Raw genomic sequence first — 11,188 nt, forward strand, 5'->3', positions numbered from 1 at the left:
AGCTTGGTGTTGGTGGATCATTTTTTAACCTGGCTATTCAAGATGCTTAGATCTGTAGGATTATGTGTCAAGAGCAGTCCATGCAGAAAAGCTCACTAGACTTCACCTGCCAAATAGCAAGAAAAAATCAGGGCTGGAGGCATAGCTCAAGTGGTACAATATCAGCCATAAAGGAAAGAGCTAAGTAAGAGCATCAGATCCTGAGTTGATGCCTAAGAACTAGCATAAAAATAATATTAGAAAAAATATTTTTGAGATTAGATAAACTCTTTGATATGCAAGTTAAATGTATGCAAGTTAAATATTTCCATTAGAGGAAACAATGCACTTATTGTTGTGTTTTTGAGTGCCAAATAATATTCATTAATAGATAATGTCACATATATTACACTTACAAATCAGTGTGTCCTAGGTGATTATAATCATTTGGACCTTATCCTAAATAGTTAAGGAAAGATAAGATAGGTTATTTTTATGATGGGCCAGTGTTGGCATTCAAGCCACAATATGAAATTGGTTATATTAATTACATTTAATGGAGAGAAAAGTGAGTCAGGAAGAAGTTAAAATTTTATCCAATTCACATATCAGATTTTAAGACCAAATAACTCCAAAGCCTTTGTCCTCCTATTGTCCTACCATGCAACCTCCAATACCTCCAAATGCAAGCAAGGTGCAGTGATACAAATAAGGCCTTCACCCAAAGTCATAATGGATAATAAAATATTTATAATATCAACAGGGTCAAAGATAAGTGCACTTTTGGAAAAAAGTGACTGGAAGGAAACGCCACAATGTGAGCAGTGGTTGTGTTGGATTACATTACATTTTGCTATTTTAGTAATGGAAAAATTTAAAACTCATAACAAAGCGGGATAAGTACATTTTAGGACAGGCTATCCATCAGATTAAAGACAATTCTTGGAGGGCAGCAATGGGACACTACCATCTAGACCACGGAGAGGAAGCAAATATTCAACACTGCTGTTCTATCTCAACATAAGAGAAATCATGCTCTCATTAAAAACCATAGTGAAGAACAGCCACTGTGGCTGGAGATGAATACTAAAGAAGGAAAAGGTGGGAAAGGTTTTTCCCACTATCTCGGAAGGTAGCAGAAAGTAGAAGGCAGGCAAGTATTAACCTGATCAGGCAGGCAGCATGCTTGATGTTGGACATAGAGAGCTGAAGAGTCATGTAGGTAACTCCAATTTGCTAAAGAAGAAAACGACTCTGCACTCGTAGGTTCTGTTTAAACATAGATTCCCTCTGAGGAAGGCACTATGTATGTATCTCACTATACTCTGTAATTTTGATGATAAAGTAGAAACTGTAAAAACAAGAATAATATGACAATAAGCTTTTGTTTTCTTCTGTGCAGGGCTTTTCTTTCCCTCTTTCCTTTTCTCCTCCTTCCTTGTCATCCCCCTTCCTTTCCTCCCTCTCTCAAAGCTCTCTCCCTCCTTTCTTTCCTCTGTGTATCCTGAATGCATCTTGCATCTGCTTATTTATATAATTGTAGGTTTCTATATACGTTCTTAGCAGTAACAACCAACCATTCTGTTTTATCAAATAGAAAACAGGATTCTCATTGATTTCTACTATAAATGTTCAAAGAAGACCCCCCCCCAGTCAGAGAATGCTGCATCCTGAGATGGCAGATAGAATTGCAACAATGAGATGTACAAAATGCTATGTCAAAAAACAAACTTTACAATTTAGGTGGGGGGGATGCTTGGGGAGCAGTTATAGCTGAGGAGGTGGGAGGGAGGGAAAAACAAAGGAGGAGGCAACAATGCTGGATAAGAAGTGTACTCATTACCTTGCTCATGTAACTGTAACCCCTTTGTACAGTATTTTCACAATAAAAAACTTAATTTTTTAAAAAAGCACTCTTCGTTGGATTTAAAATACAGTTATTTTAAAGTTCAGTGAAACCATTTCTGGTTTCCAGCACAATAAAGGTTTGTTCGTTTTCTTCTTGGAGAGATTGACCTAAGCATCTTGAAGCAGAGTCTTTTTGTTTTTGTTCTTTTAGAGAGTATGAGTATTGATGTCCAACCACGAGCCTGGCCCTGAAGATCATTTCCTGTAGGTCTTTGAAACCGGGTATTCAATCTCATGTAGTTTACATGAAATTCCAAATCATTCTGCAAAATGTCTCTTTTTGTGTCCATGTCAAAGATCAAAGGCAAGTCATCCCAGCAGACTCATGCTGGGAACTTCTGTGTGGGAAGGTGGCAAAATAAGAGCACAGCTGCTCTCCTGTGTATCTTCAGTCCTAGCCATCAAGCCTGCTAATTTTGACTCCCATAGTCATTTAACATCTTATGCCAGCAGTCTTTTGAGAAGCAAAAGACAGCACTTAGGCAGAGAAATTGTTTTAATTATTTATTTTTAAGAATAAAAAGCAACTGGGAATAAAAAAAAAAGAGAGCGATGTTTTGTGTCTTTAAGTCTGTCATGCATGATACTTTAAGGTACAAAGCAGTAAATGAGCAGCTACCTTGTTTATCCTGAGAAGAAAAATATGTGAGTAGGAATCACAATGCACCAACAACTGTGCATATCCGATTCCTCTAAGCATACTTAAGTGTCTTAGATTTTCCATTAGAGAAAATGTATTTTATTCTGTGAACGGAACAGTGCACCTGAGTGAGTTCTGTCTGTGTTTTTGTGCTGATGAGGATGTGCCATTAAAATACTAGGAACAAATGGTAATGTTTTTCTAGCCTTGATGCTATTCTCATGGTATTTTCAGGAACACACATCCTGGGCAAAGAGGCTTCTATGAGCCATCAAATATCAAAAATTCTGCTTTTTAAAAGCTCATGCATATATTCTCAAGAGATGTCCTCTGGTGTTCAGTTATGACCAATGTATGTTTATGTTGTGAGCTAGTCTGCCAAACATGGCTGGCTCATCTGTGGGTGACAATACATTAAAATGGAAAACGCTTCTGGCAAAAGCAAATGAATAAAATATAAAAAGGTGGATGGAAAAATCAGAAAGCAGACATAATGCTTTACAAAGCAAGCAGTATGACACCATGAAACAGCAATTATACCTATGCTAATAATCTTGGGAAGCATTGTGTAAAAATTTGATATTCCAAATATTGTCCTAACATAAGTTATTACATCTATTAACAATCCCCAGTGAACAAAGCATAATGAAATATGCCTAAAATGTCAACTCTGAGAGGCTAAAGCAAGAAGATTTCAAGTTCAAAGCCAGCCTAAGTTACTTAGCATTACTAGTCTCAAAAAATATAAATCACAAGACACTATGTTGGAAATTATCTTTACAACTTCAGCGGGGGGAGGGAGAAGAGTGGGGAAAGTGGAAGAGGGAATGCATAGTAGGAGAAAAACAAAGGAGGGGGAACAATGTTCCACAAGAAATGTACTCATTACTCCCTCTATACAGCATTTTTACAATAAAATTATATATATATATATATACATATATATATATATAAAGGCAAAAGAAAAATCAAGTACCACTGGGTGCTGGCATTTCATGCCTATATTCCTCGCTACTTAGGGGCTGAGATCTGAGGATAGCAGTTCAAAGCCAGCCCAGGAAGAAAAGTCCATGAGACTCTTATTTCCAATAAGCTACTCACAAAAAGCCAAAAGTAGTACTGAAGTTCAAGTGGTAGAGGACTACCTTTGAGCACAAAGAGGCTCAGGGACAATGTCCAGGCCCTGAGATCAAATCCTAGGACTGTAAAAAAATAATTAATTAATTTAATTAGTTAATTAATTAATGTTCTCAGTGAAAGAAAGAATGAAATGCAAAATAGAGTTTTGAATGGTTTTTAAAACAAATATATTTTAAGCAGGGCTTTGCCAGTGCTGTGTTATAAACTGGATGTTACTCCATTTAAATCCAAGTCCAATAGCTCTGTTTCTTTTATCTCTTGGTGGAAATAGTAGCTACTCCTTTATGTAATCCAGGTGATTTTAGAATATGCATTTAGGGAGGAGCTGGTGGGAATAAGAGTTGTCCATGTGCTTACAAAAAATAAACTGAAGAATTTATATGTACCTCAAATCACCTTCATAGGTGAAGAGTATCTATTCTGGGTTTACATTGTGATTGGAAGTGACAAATTTAATACAATGACTCATTAGAGTGTTAGGGGGTAGAACAAACAATTCCATCCTTGGCCAGAGATCTGATTTACACTTCACATTTACCTGGCCAAGCCATGTGACAGGGAGCCAGTGTATTTGAACAGCCATAGGTATGGCTTTGGGGTAGGAGGGTCTCTCAGATAACGGGTTAGTGATAGACGTGTAACATGTAGCATGAGTGAGGATGTACAACTTACCCATGGGCAAGGATATGAACACAGGAAGAAAAATATGTGACACATATTACTTTGGCCTGGACAGATATGGAAAGTGTCCAAACTCACTCTTAAAAATGCCTAGGAATAGAAAAGTGATAGAAGACAAGAAGTAGAGCTCTAGGTAACACCATGTTAAGTATAGTTCAGAGACAGCTAGCAAAGTATAGTCTGGAGAAAGCTGTTTTTTTCATAATTGGGATACTACAGGAGTCTGAAACCACTTTCCTAATGTGATGAATGGTTAAGAAGTTGATTCAACTCCAATTAAGAGAGTCTATTCAAGAGCAAGAAACGTAGCTGTATATAGCAAATGATGTGTTTTACAGATTATGAGGCAAACTACCTTTCAAACATACCTCTTCTTAAGACAATGTAAACAAGACTTCCTTCAAAGAGCCATCCATCTCAGACACTTCTTTTTCTAATATTTGCTGCCATATCAAAAACAATTATTGCGAGAATAGTGTACAGAGGAGTTATAATTACATGGGCAAGATAACGAGTACATTTCTTATCAAGCATTGTTGCCTCTTCTTTGTTTCCCCTTCCCATTCCTTCCCATACTCCCCTCCTCCCCCAACCCAATCCTATCCCCACCCCCCCACCAAAGTTATAAAGTTCGTTTTTCAACATAATGATTTGTACATCTCATTGTTGCAATGTGTCCAGCTGTATCCATAGTTAAACAAAAAGCTGACAGTAGATGAATGGATCAAGAAAATGTGGTATATATACACATTAGAGCTCTATGCTTCCAACAGAAAGAAGGATATTGCCCCATTCATAGGAAATGCAAAGAACTGGAAAAATATATTAAATGAAGCAAGTGAGGGCCAAAGAAATATAGTTTTGATGCTTTCCCTCAGTTGTAATAACTAGAATATGTCCATGATATTCTTAGTGAGGGATCACAATAGCCCAATTGCTAAGTGCATAGGACCATATATAATAAACTCCAAGAATTGGAAATAAGAGGTTTTTATTATGTCCTGTCTGCAGTTATTTTATTTTTTTCTTTCTGTTTTAGTTTTCTGTTCCCTTTGTCTTATATATAAGTTTATCTGATCCGTGGAAAAGAAGGGGAATCACAGAAACAGCAGGGCAAAGGATGAACTAAGGAAACAATGATGCTCACTAGACACTATGTTGGAAATGAACTTTACAACTTCAGAAAGGAGAGAAGTGTGGAGTGGTAAATGGGAGAAAATGAGGGATGGTGGTGGTGGTAACAGTGTTTAAAAAGAAACATACTCATTACCTTACTTATGTAACTGTAACATCCCTGTTCATCACCTTTACAATAAATTAAAAGCAATAAAAATATGAGAGTCACTACCATAAAGAAACAGATGTAGAGAATATCACATTGAAAAAGTCAAGGGTATAATAAGGATGGACCGAAGCAGTGGTATTCATTATTCTACATAAAAGAATGTGTTAGAACAAATATCTTTTCATTCCAACTTGCTTTTCTAAATGGGATATGCACAAATAACTTGCATTGTTTCATTTGCCCTCTATGTGGGAGTGGAAGGTGGGTCTAAAATGGCTATCTAGAAGAAAATGGGGGGAGCTTATCAATTATTTTAAGTACCCTATTGAACACATCACTGCATTTTAATCTGGGACAGAGAGTGGAAAATGGCATCTGGTTAATCAGGGGTTCATAGATTATTTGGTGAAACAACTTAACTGTGTTGAGATAAAATGAGAAATTGTGTGTCTTCCCCAGAGCAGAATTATAAAGCATCCTGCTTGGTACTTAAAATTGATCGTGCATTATATTGGTTAAAGAGTGGCATTTTGAAAATAAAATTAGTGCTGATTTCCATTTGTGTTGAAAAAGTTGCACTTGCATTTAATAAGGATTTTTTCTCTTTTAGAACAGATATATAGTTTAATTTAATTTACACTGAATCAATGTTTTATTCAACATTATTTTAAAAATACAAGATAAACATGCACATAATTACTCATAAGAAAAATAACTGTAGTGGGTAATATACTTCTCTGGAAAAACAAAGCACAAAATTGCGTTTATTAATTAGAGCAAATGTAGTAACTCAGGAAATGTACCTAGATAATTCAAGTTTTCAGTTCACAGACTTAGAAAGCATTAGGAAGTATTGCTTGTTAAATTTTACATCTAAAGCTGTGTTTGCAGTTGCTCTCAGATTCCTTGATCAATATCTGTTGATTAAGATTTAAGCTTCATGAGTTTGTTGCATTTTGTTTAATTTATGTGTACTTCTTTGATTCACAATCTATAGTAAATTCTTATTGCTTAGATCTGGACAAAATGTCTTGAAAATTATCAGTAACTTCCAGACAGTAGAAAAAATGAAATTCATGTTGATAGTAATTGAAAACAAATGGCTGGTGTGACACACAGAGATTCATCAGCTAAATAAATCATTATTCCTCTTTCAAATGTGACCGAAAGTTATCTTTTACCCAGAAAATTCCATTTCACAACAAGGTGTTTATAAAGACATTTTATTAATAGTTAAGATAGCAACTGCTCCAAAATGATAATGAAGAACTTGTACATATATGCAAACTGAACTGAACAACTGTCTTACTTAATCTATGGCATATTACATTATCTTTGTAAAGGGACTCAGGGGATTTGTTCACAAATTTTAATCATCTAAGTGAAAAATATATTGCTGCTGTAGAACTGGTGTTGTAAGATGGTGTCAGAGACAAAAATATTAGGGAAGTCCATAGATTTCATTTGCAATTTTTAAGTTATTTAATATAAATCATTAAAGACATTTGGAAGACATAATCAATCTCCCCTCCTCCCTATCTCTCTATTCCTTAAGAGATTTACATTTTAAAAGGCTAGGCAAATACTACCAAGACAGTGAAATATATAGTAAGACCTAGTTGTAAATCTAACCATAATCATCCAGAAAGATGGGTTCTAAATTGGACATTTTGGGCTGAGTATCAAAGTTTAATAAATTAAGCTTTATCAGACAGAGGAGTGAGTTGAGCTTCAAAGTGGCCCAGCAGTGAAAAACAAGCATAAGTTAGAACTTCTGTGACACACCCAGATGTTGTGTCTGCAATCTACAGTAGATCTGAGAAGTGAAAATAGTAAACAAGTTCTTGAAATTGTGTTGTTATGCAATGACTTGATGATTCTGTGTTAATGAAGCATGAATCATTCTCCTGTCATGCATTTAGTGCACTTGGTTCATAAATTGACTCTAGTTTAAGCCTCTTTCCCCAGAAAAATGATGAATTGTAGAGTGGGATGTCTGTCTGAATTCTGGAAGATGCATCATGATTGGTTCACACCCACTAACAACCCTTTCGCTCACTCCCCCAGACAGAAGGTGAACACTTAGAATCCTGGGAACCCACAAAAGCAGGTTATATCCTCACATGTGTAGTCAGTAGTACACCAAGAGAAGATAACCAATAAACAAATAAACAATAAATAGATTTTAGATGGAGAGAGAGTTCATGTGTGTGTGTGTGTGTATGTGTGTGTGTGTGTGCATGTGCTGGTCCTAAGGCTTGAACTAAGAGTCTCTGCACTGTCCTTGGAGCTTGATCTAAGGGCACCTGTGCTATCCCTAAGCTTTTGTGCTCAAGGCTAATACTCCTAACTACAGCACTGTTTCCAGCTCTTTGGTAGCTAGTTGAATATCTCAGTCTCATGGATATTTACGTCCTGGCTAACTTTGAACCATGATCCTTAATTCTCATCCTAGGATTATAGGCACCCACCAGTGCCTGGCTTGGTAGTGAGTTTTCTGAGTATAATGAACCACAATGTTACAGTCTGGGGATTAAAGGCCCCTCTAAAGGCCCCCGTTTTAAAAAAACAAAAACAAAAAAAACAGATTTGGGCAGGTGTGGAACTACTAGAAGGTGTCTGTGATGAGGGCAGAGAGATTTGAGAGACAATGAGAAGAGTCCTCTATCAAGGATTTCCTGGTTCTTGTCACCATCAAGGAAAGAATTCTAAGATGAGACAAGTTAAGGAACTTGGAGGCAGTTTTATTACAGAGCAAAATTATACATTTGAGGAGTGAATGACAGGAAAACTTTAATGGATGGGAGGATTGCTTGTGATTTAAAATCTATGCCAGGTACCAGTGGCTTATGACTATATCTTAGTTTCTCAGGAGGATCAGATCTGAAGATCATAGTTCAAAGCCAGCCCAGACAGGAAAGTCCATGACACTCTTATCATCAGTAAACTACTCAGAAAAGGCCAGAAGTGGCAGAGTTTTAGCCTTGAGTGAAAGAAGCTCAGGGACAGTGTCCAGGCCCTGATTTCAAGCCCCCGTACCAAAAGAAAAGAAAACAAACAACACCCCCCTCAAAAAAGAAAAACTTAGTAATAATGGGGAATTTCAGGAATGTCTTAGGAATTTCCTTTGTTGTCTTTATGGATTTTTTTAATATGTCATAGTATTGGACATCCAATCGGAAAAGCTTGTTTTACAAAGTTAATAATATGGAGATGCTGTCACACTGAAGTAAAGGAGAATGAGTAATCATCTTGATTAGCCATGTTGGTTCCAGATGGTTTGGAATGATTTTCTGTTTGTTTGCTTGGTTAGTGTTTGGTCACGTGATATGACTATAATGACACTGTTCTGCATTTGCATCAGCCTCTAGTCATCATGCGCGTTGTCTTTTTTAATATCTATGTCTGTCTAGCCTACCTCAATTTCTCCCCTCAGAGATGTCCTGCCCTTAATTTTAAGACATCAAAGAGTAGTGAAATTTGCATAACCATTTCTGGCTAACATTAGGCTGTTGACCCCACCTATCAAAAGGAAAGAAATGTCCACAAGCCTGATCCAAGGCAGAGGCACTATAGGTGGCCTTGAGTATGGAGCTGAGGAAGTCTGGAAGACACACATTTTATAAGAAGGTGGAAAAAATGCCCAGCTCAATAGGAGGAGCAATATGGTTTTTATTTTTGCACTTATCTATCTAAAGCTATCTCAGTTGGGCCTACTTGAAGGTCTTTGGATCATTGGGAGATGTGTTGCTTAAAAGGGGTGGTAGGACCCAGTTCTCTTCATTGTCCTCATTCGTGTCTGAACCATGAGTGAATTGCTCTGCTTCACCACTTGTTCTCATCCATGTGGTTCAGACTAGCTACATTTTTTTCAATTTTTTTTTATTGTGATTAAGTGGTTACATAATTTCCCAAATTTCACAGTATTGTGGGATAGTGATGCTCAGTTAAAGTCACAAACACATTCTAACTTTCCTGGAGCAAATTGTCTATCATGGTCTATAACATTTATGAGTTCTATGAGCTTTGTGATACAGTTATTTCATCCACATTGGGTGGTATGTACATTTCTTTTGTTTTACTTAGCATCAGCTGTTCCCTGTTTCCCACTTGTTCCCTCCCTCCCATCACTGTCATTGAGTTGCTTAGTTCATGTTGGTCAATGTCCAGTGCAGCTGATGGGTCCCGCTGTTATATGTTTTTCCCTAATTCCCTCTAGTTCTGTGTCGTCTTCCTGGTTCCCCTCTGGTGTACACATATATACCATACATGTGATCAGCAGCATGGGGTTATTTAATAGTGATTCGACCAGATGAGTGGAAGTTCTTTGTTTCCTAAGTCCTATTAATTTTGTCATATCACCTAACGTTTTGGATTTAACAGCCACTTATCAAGGAGACCATGTACCATTTGTCTCTTTGCTCTTGGCTTACCTCGCTCAACATGATTTCTTCTAGCTCCATCCATTTCCCTGCAAATGCCATTATTCAAATGCTGGAGGGATGTGGAGAAAAAGGAACCCTATTACACTGCTGGTGGGAATGTACACTTATACAACCACTTTGAAAAACAGTCTGGAACGTCCTCAGAAAGCTAAATATTGACCTCCCTTAATACCCAGTCATGCCATTTCTAGGCATCTATCCTGAACAACAGGAACCAGTATACAAGGACACATGCACCTCCATGTTTATTGCAGCACTGTTCACAATAGCCAGGATATGGAAACAACCCAGATGTCCCACCACAGATTAATGGATCGAAAAATTGTGGTATTTATACACAATGGAATATTATGCAGCCATTAGAAATGATCTGCTACATTTTAAAGCAATGAAAATACTGAAATCTCAATAAGCTTGTTCTCTTTATAAATTGATCATCTCAAGCATTTTTTAAAATAACAGAACGCTGTCTAGTATATAGACCAAGAAGCATATAGAACAACATGGATTCCATTTTAGAGAAAGTGATCATAGTGTATGTTCAATATAGACATACAGGAAGGGGAAATGAATCATGTAGATTTTATAAGGAACTCTACCCCTGGCAAAGGAAGTAACAGGAATAGTTTGGAGTTTCTTTCTAAGGACCAGCAAGACAGCCAATGAGGCTGCAGGTCTGTGAGCAGGGAGAGCAAGAGGAAATAATGTCTCACTGCCTGTGAAATCAAAGTGTAAGCTCAATGAGAAACTTCAGGCCATTAGAAGCTTCACATGGAAACAACCCAGATGCCCCACTACATATGAATGGATCTGAAAGTTGTGATAGCTATATACAATGGAATATTATTCAGCCATTGAAAAGGATAAAATAATGGCATTCACAGGGAAATGAATGGAACTAAAACAAATCCTTTGAGCGAGGTAAACAAAGAGCAGAGAGACAAACAACACATGGTCTCCCTGATATGTGGATGTTAAATCCAAAATGCAAGGAGATATGCCAAAGCAAATAGGACTCAAGAAACAAAGAAAGGACATCTACTTAATTTATCATATAATTTCTGAATGACTCCATGTTCTTGACCATATATATATATATATATATATATA

The 11,188-nt window shown here is 36.9% G+C and overlaps 1 protein-coding gene across 1 annotated transcript in view; it reads left to right on the forward strand.

Moving 5' to 3' along the window:
• The window catches only part of Dpp10 (dipeptidyl-peptidase 10 (non-functional)), a 1,450,850-nt gene that overhangs the window by 768,517 nt on the left and 671,145 nt on the right, over positions 1-11,188 (forward strand). The gene's annotated exons all lie outside the window — the stretch shown is intronic.

This window comes from Dipodomys ordii, unplaced genomic scaffold, assembly GCF_000151885.1.
Source record: "Dipodomys ordii isolate 6190 unplaced genomic scaffold, Dord_2.0 Scaffold52, whole genome shotgun sequence".
Classification (NCBI taxonomy): Eukaryota; Metazoa; Chordata; class Mammalia; order Rodentia; family Heteromyidae; genus Dipodomys; species Dipodomys ordii.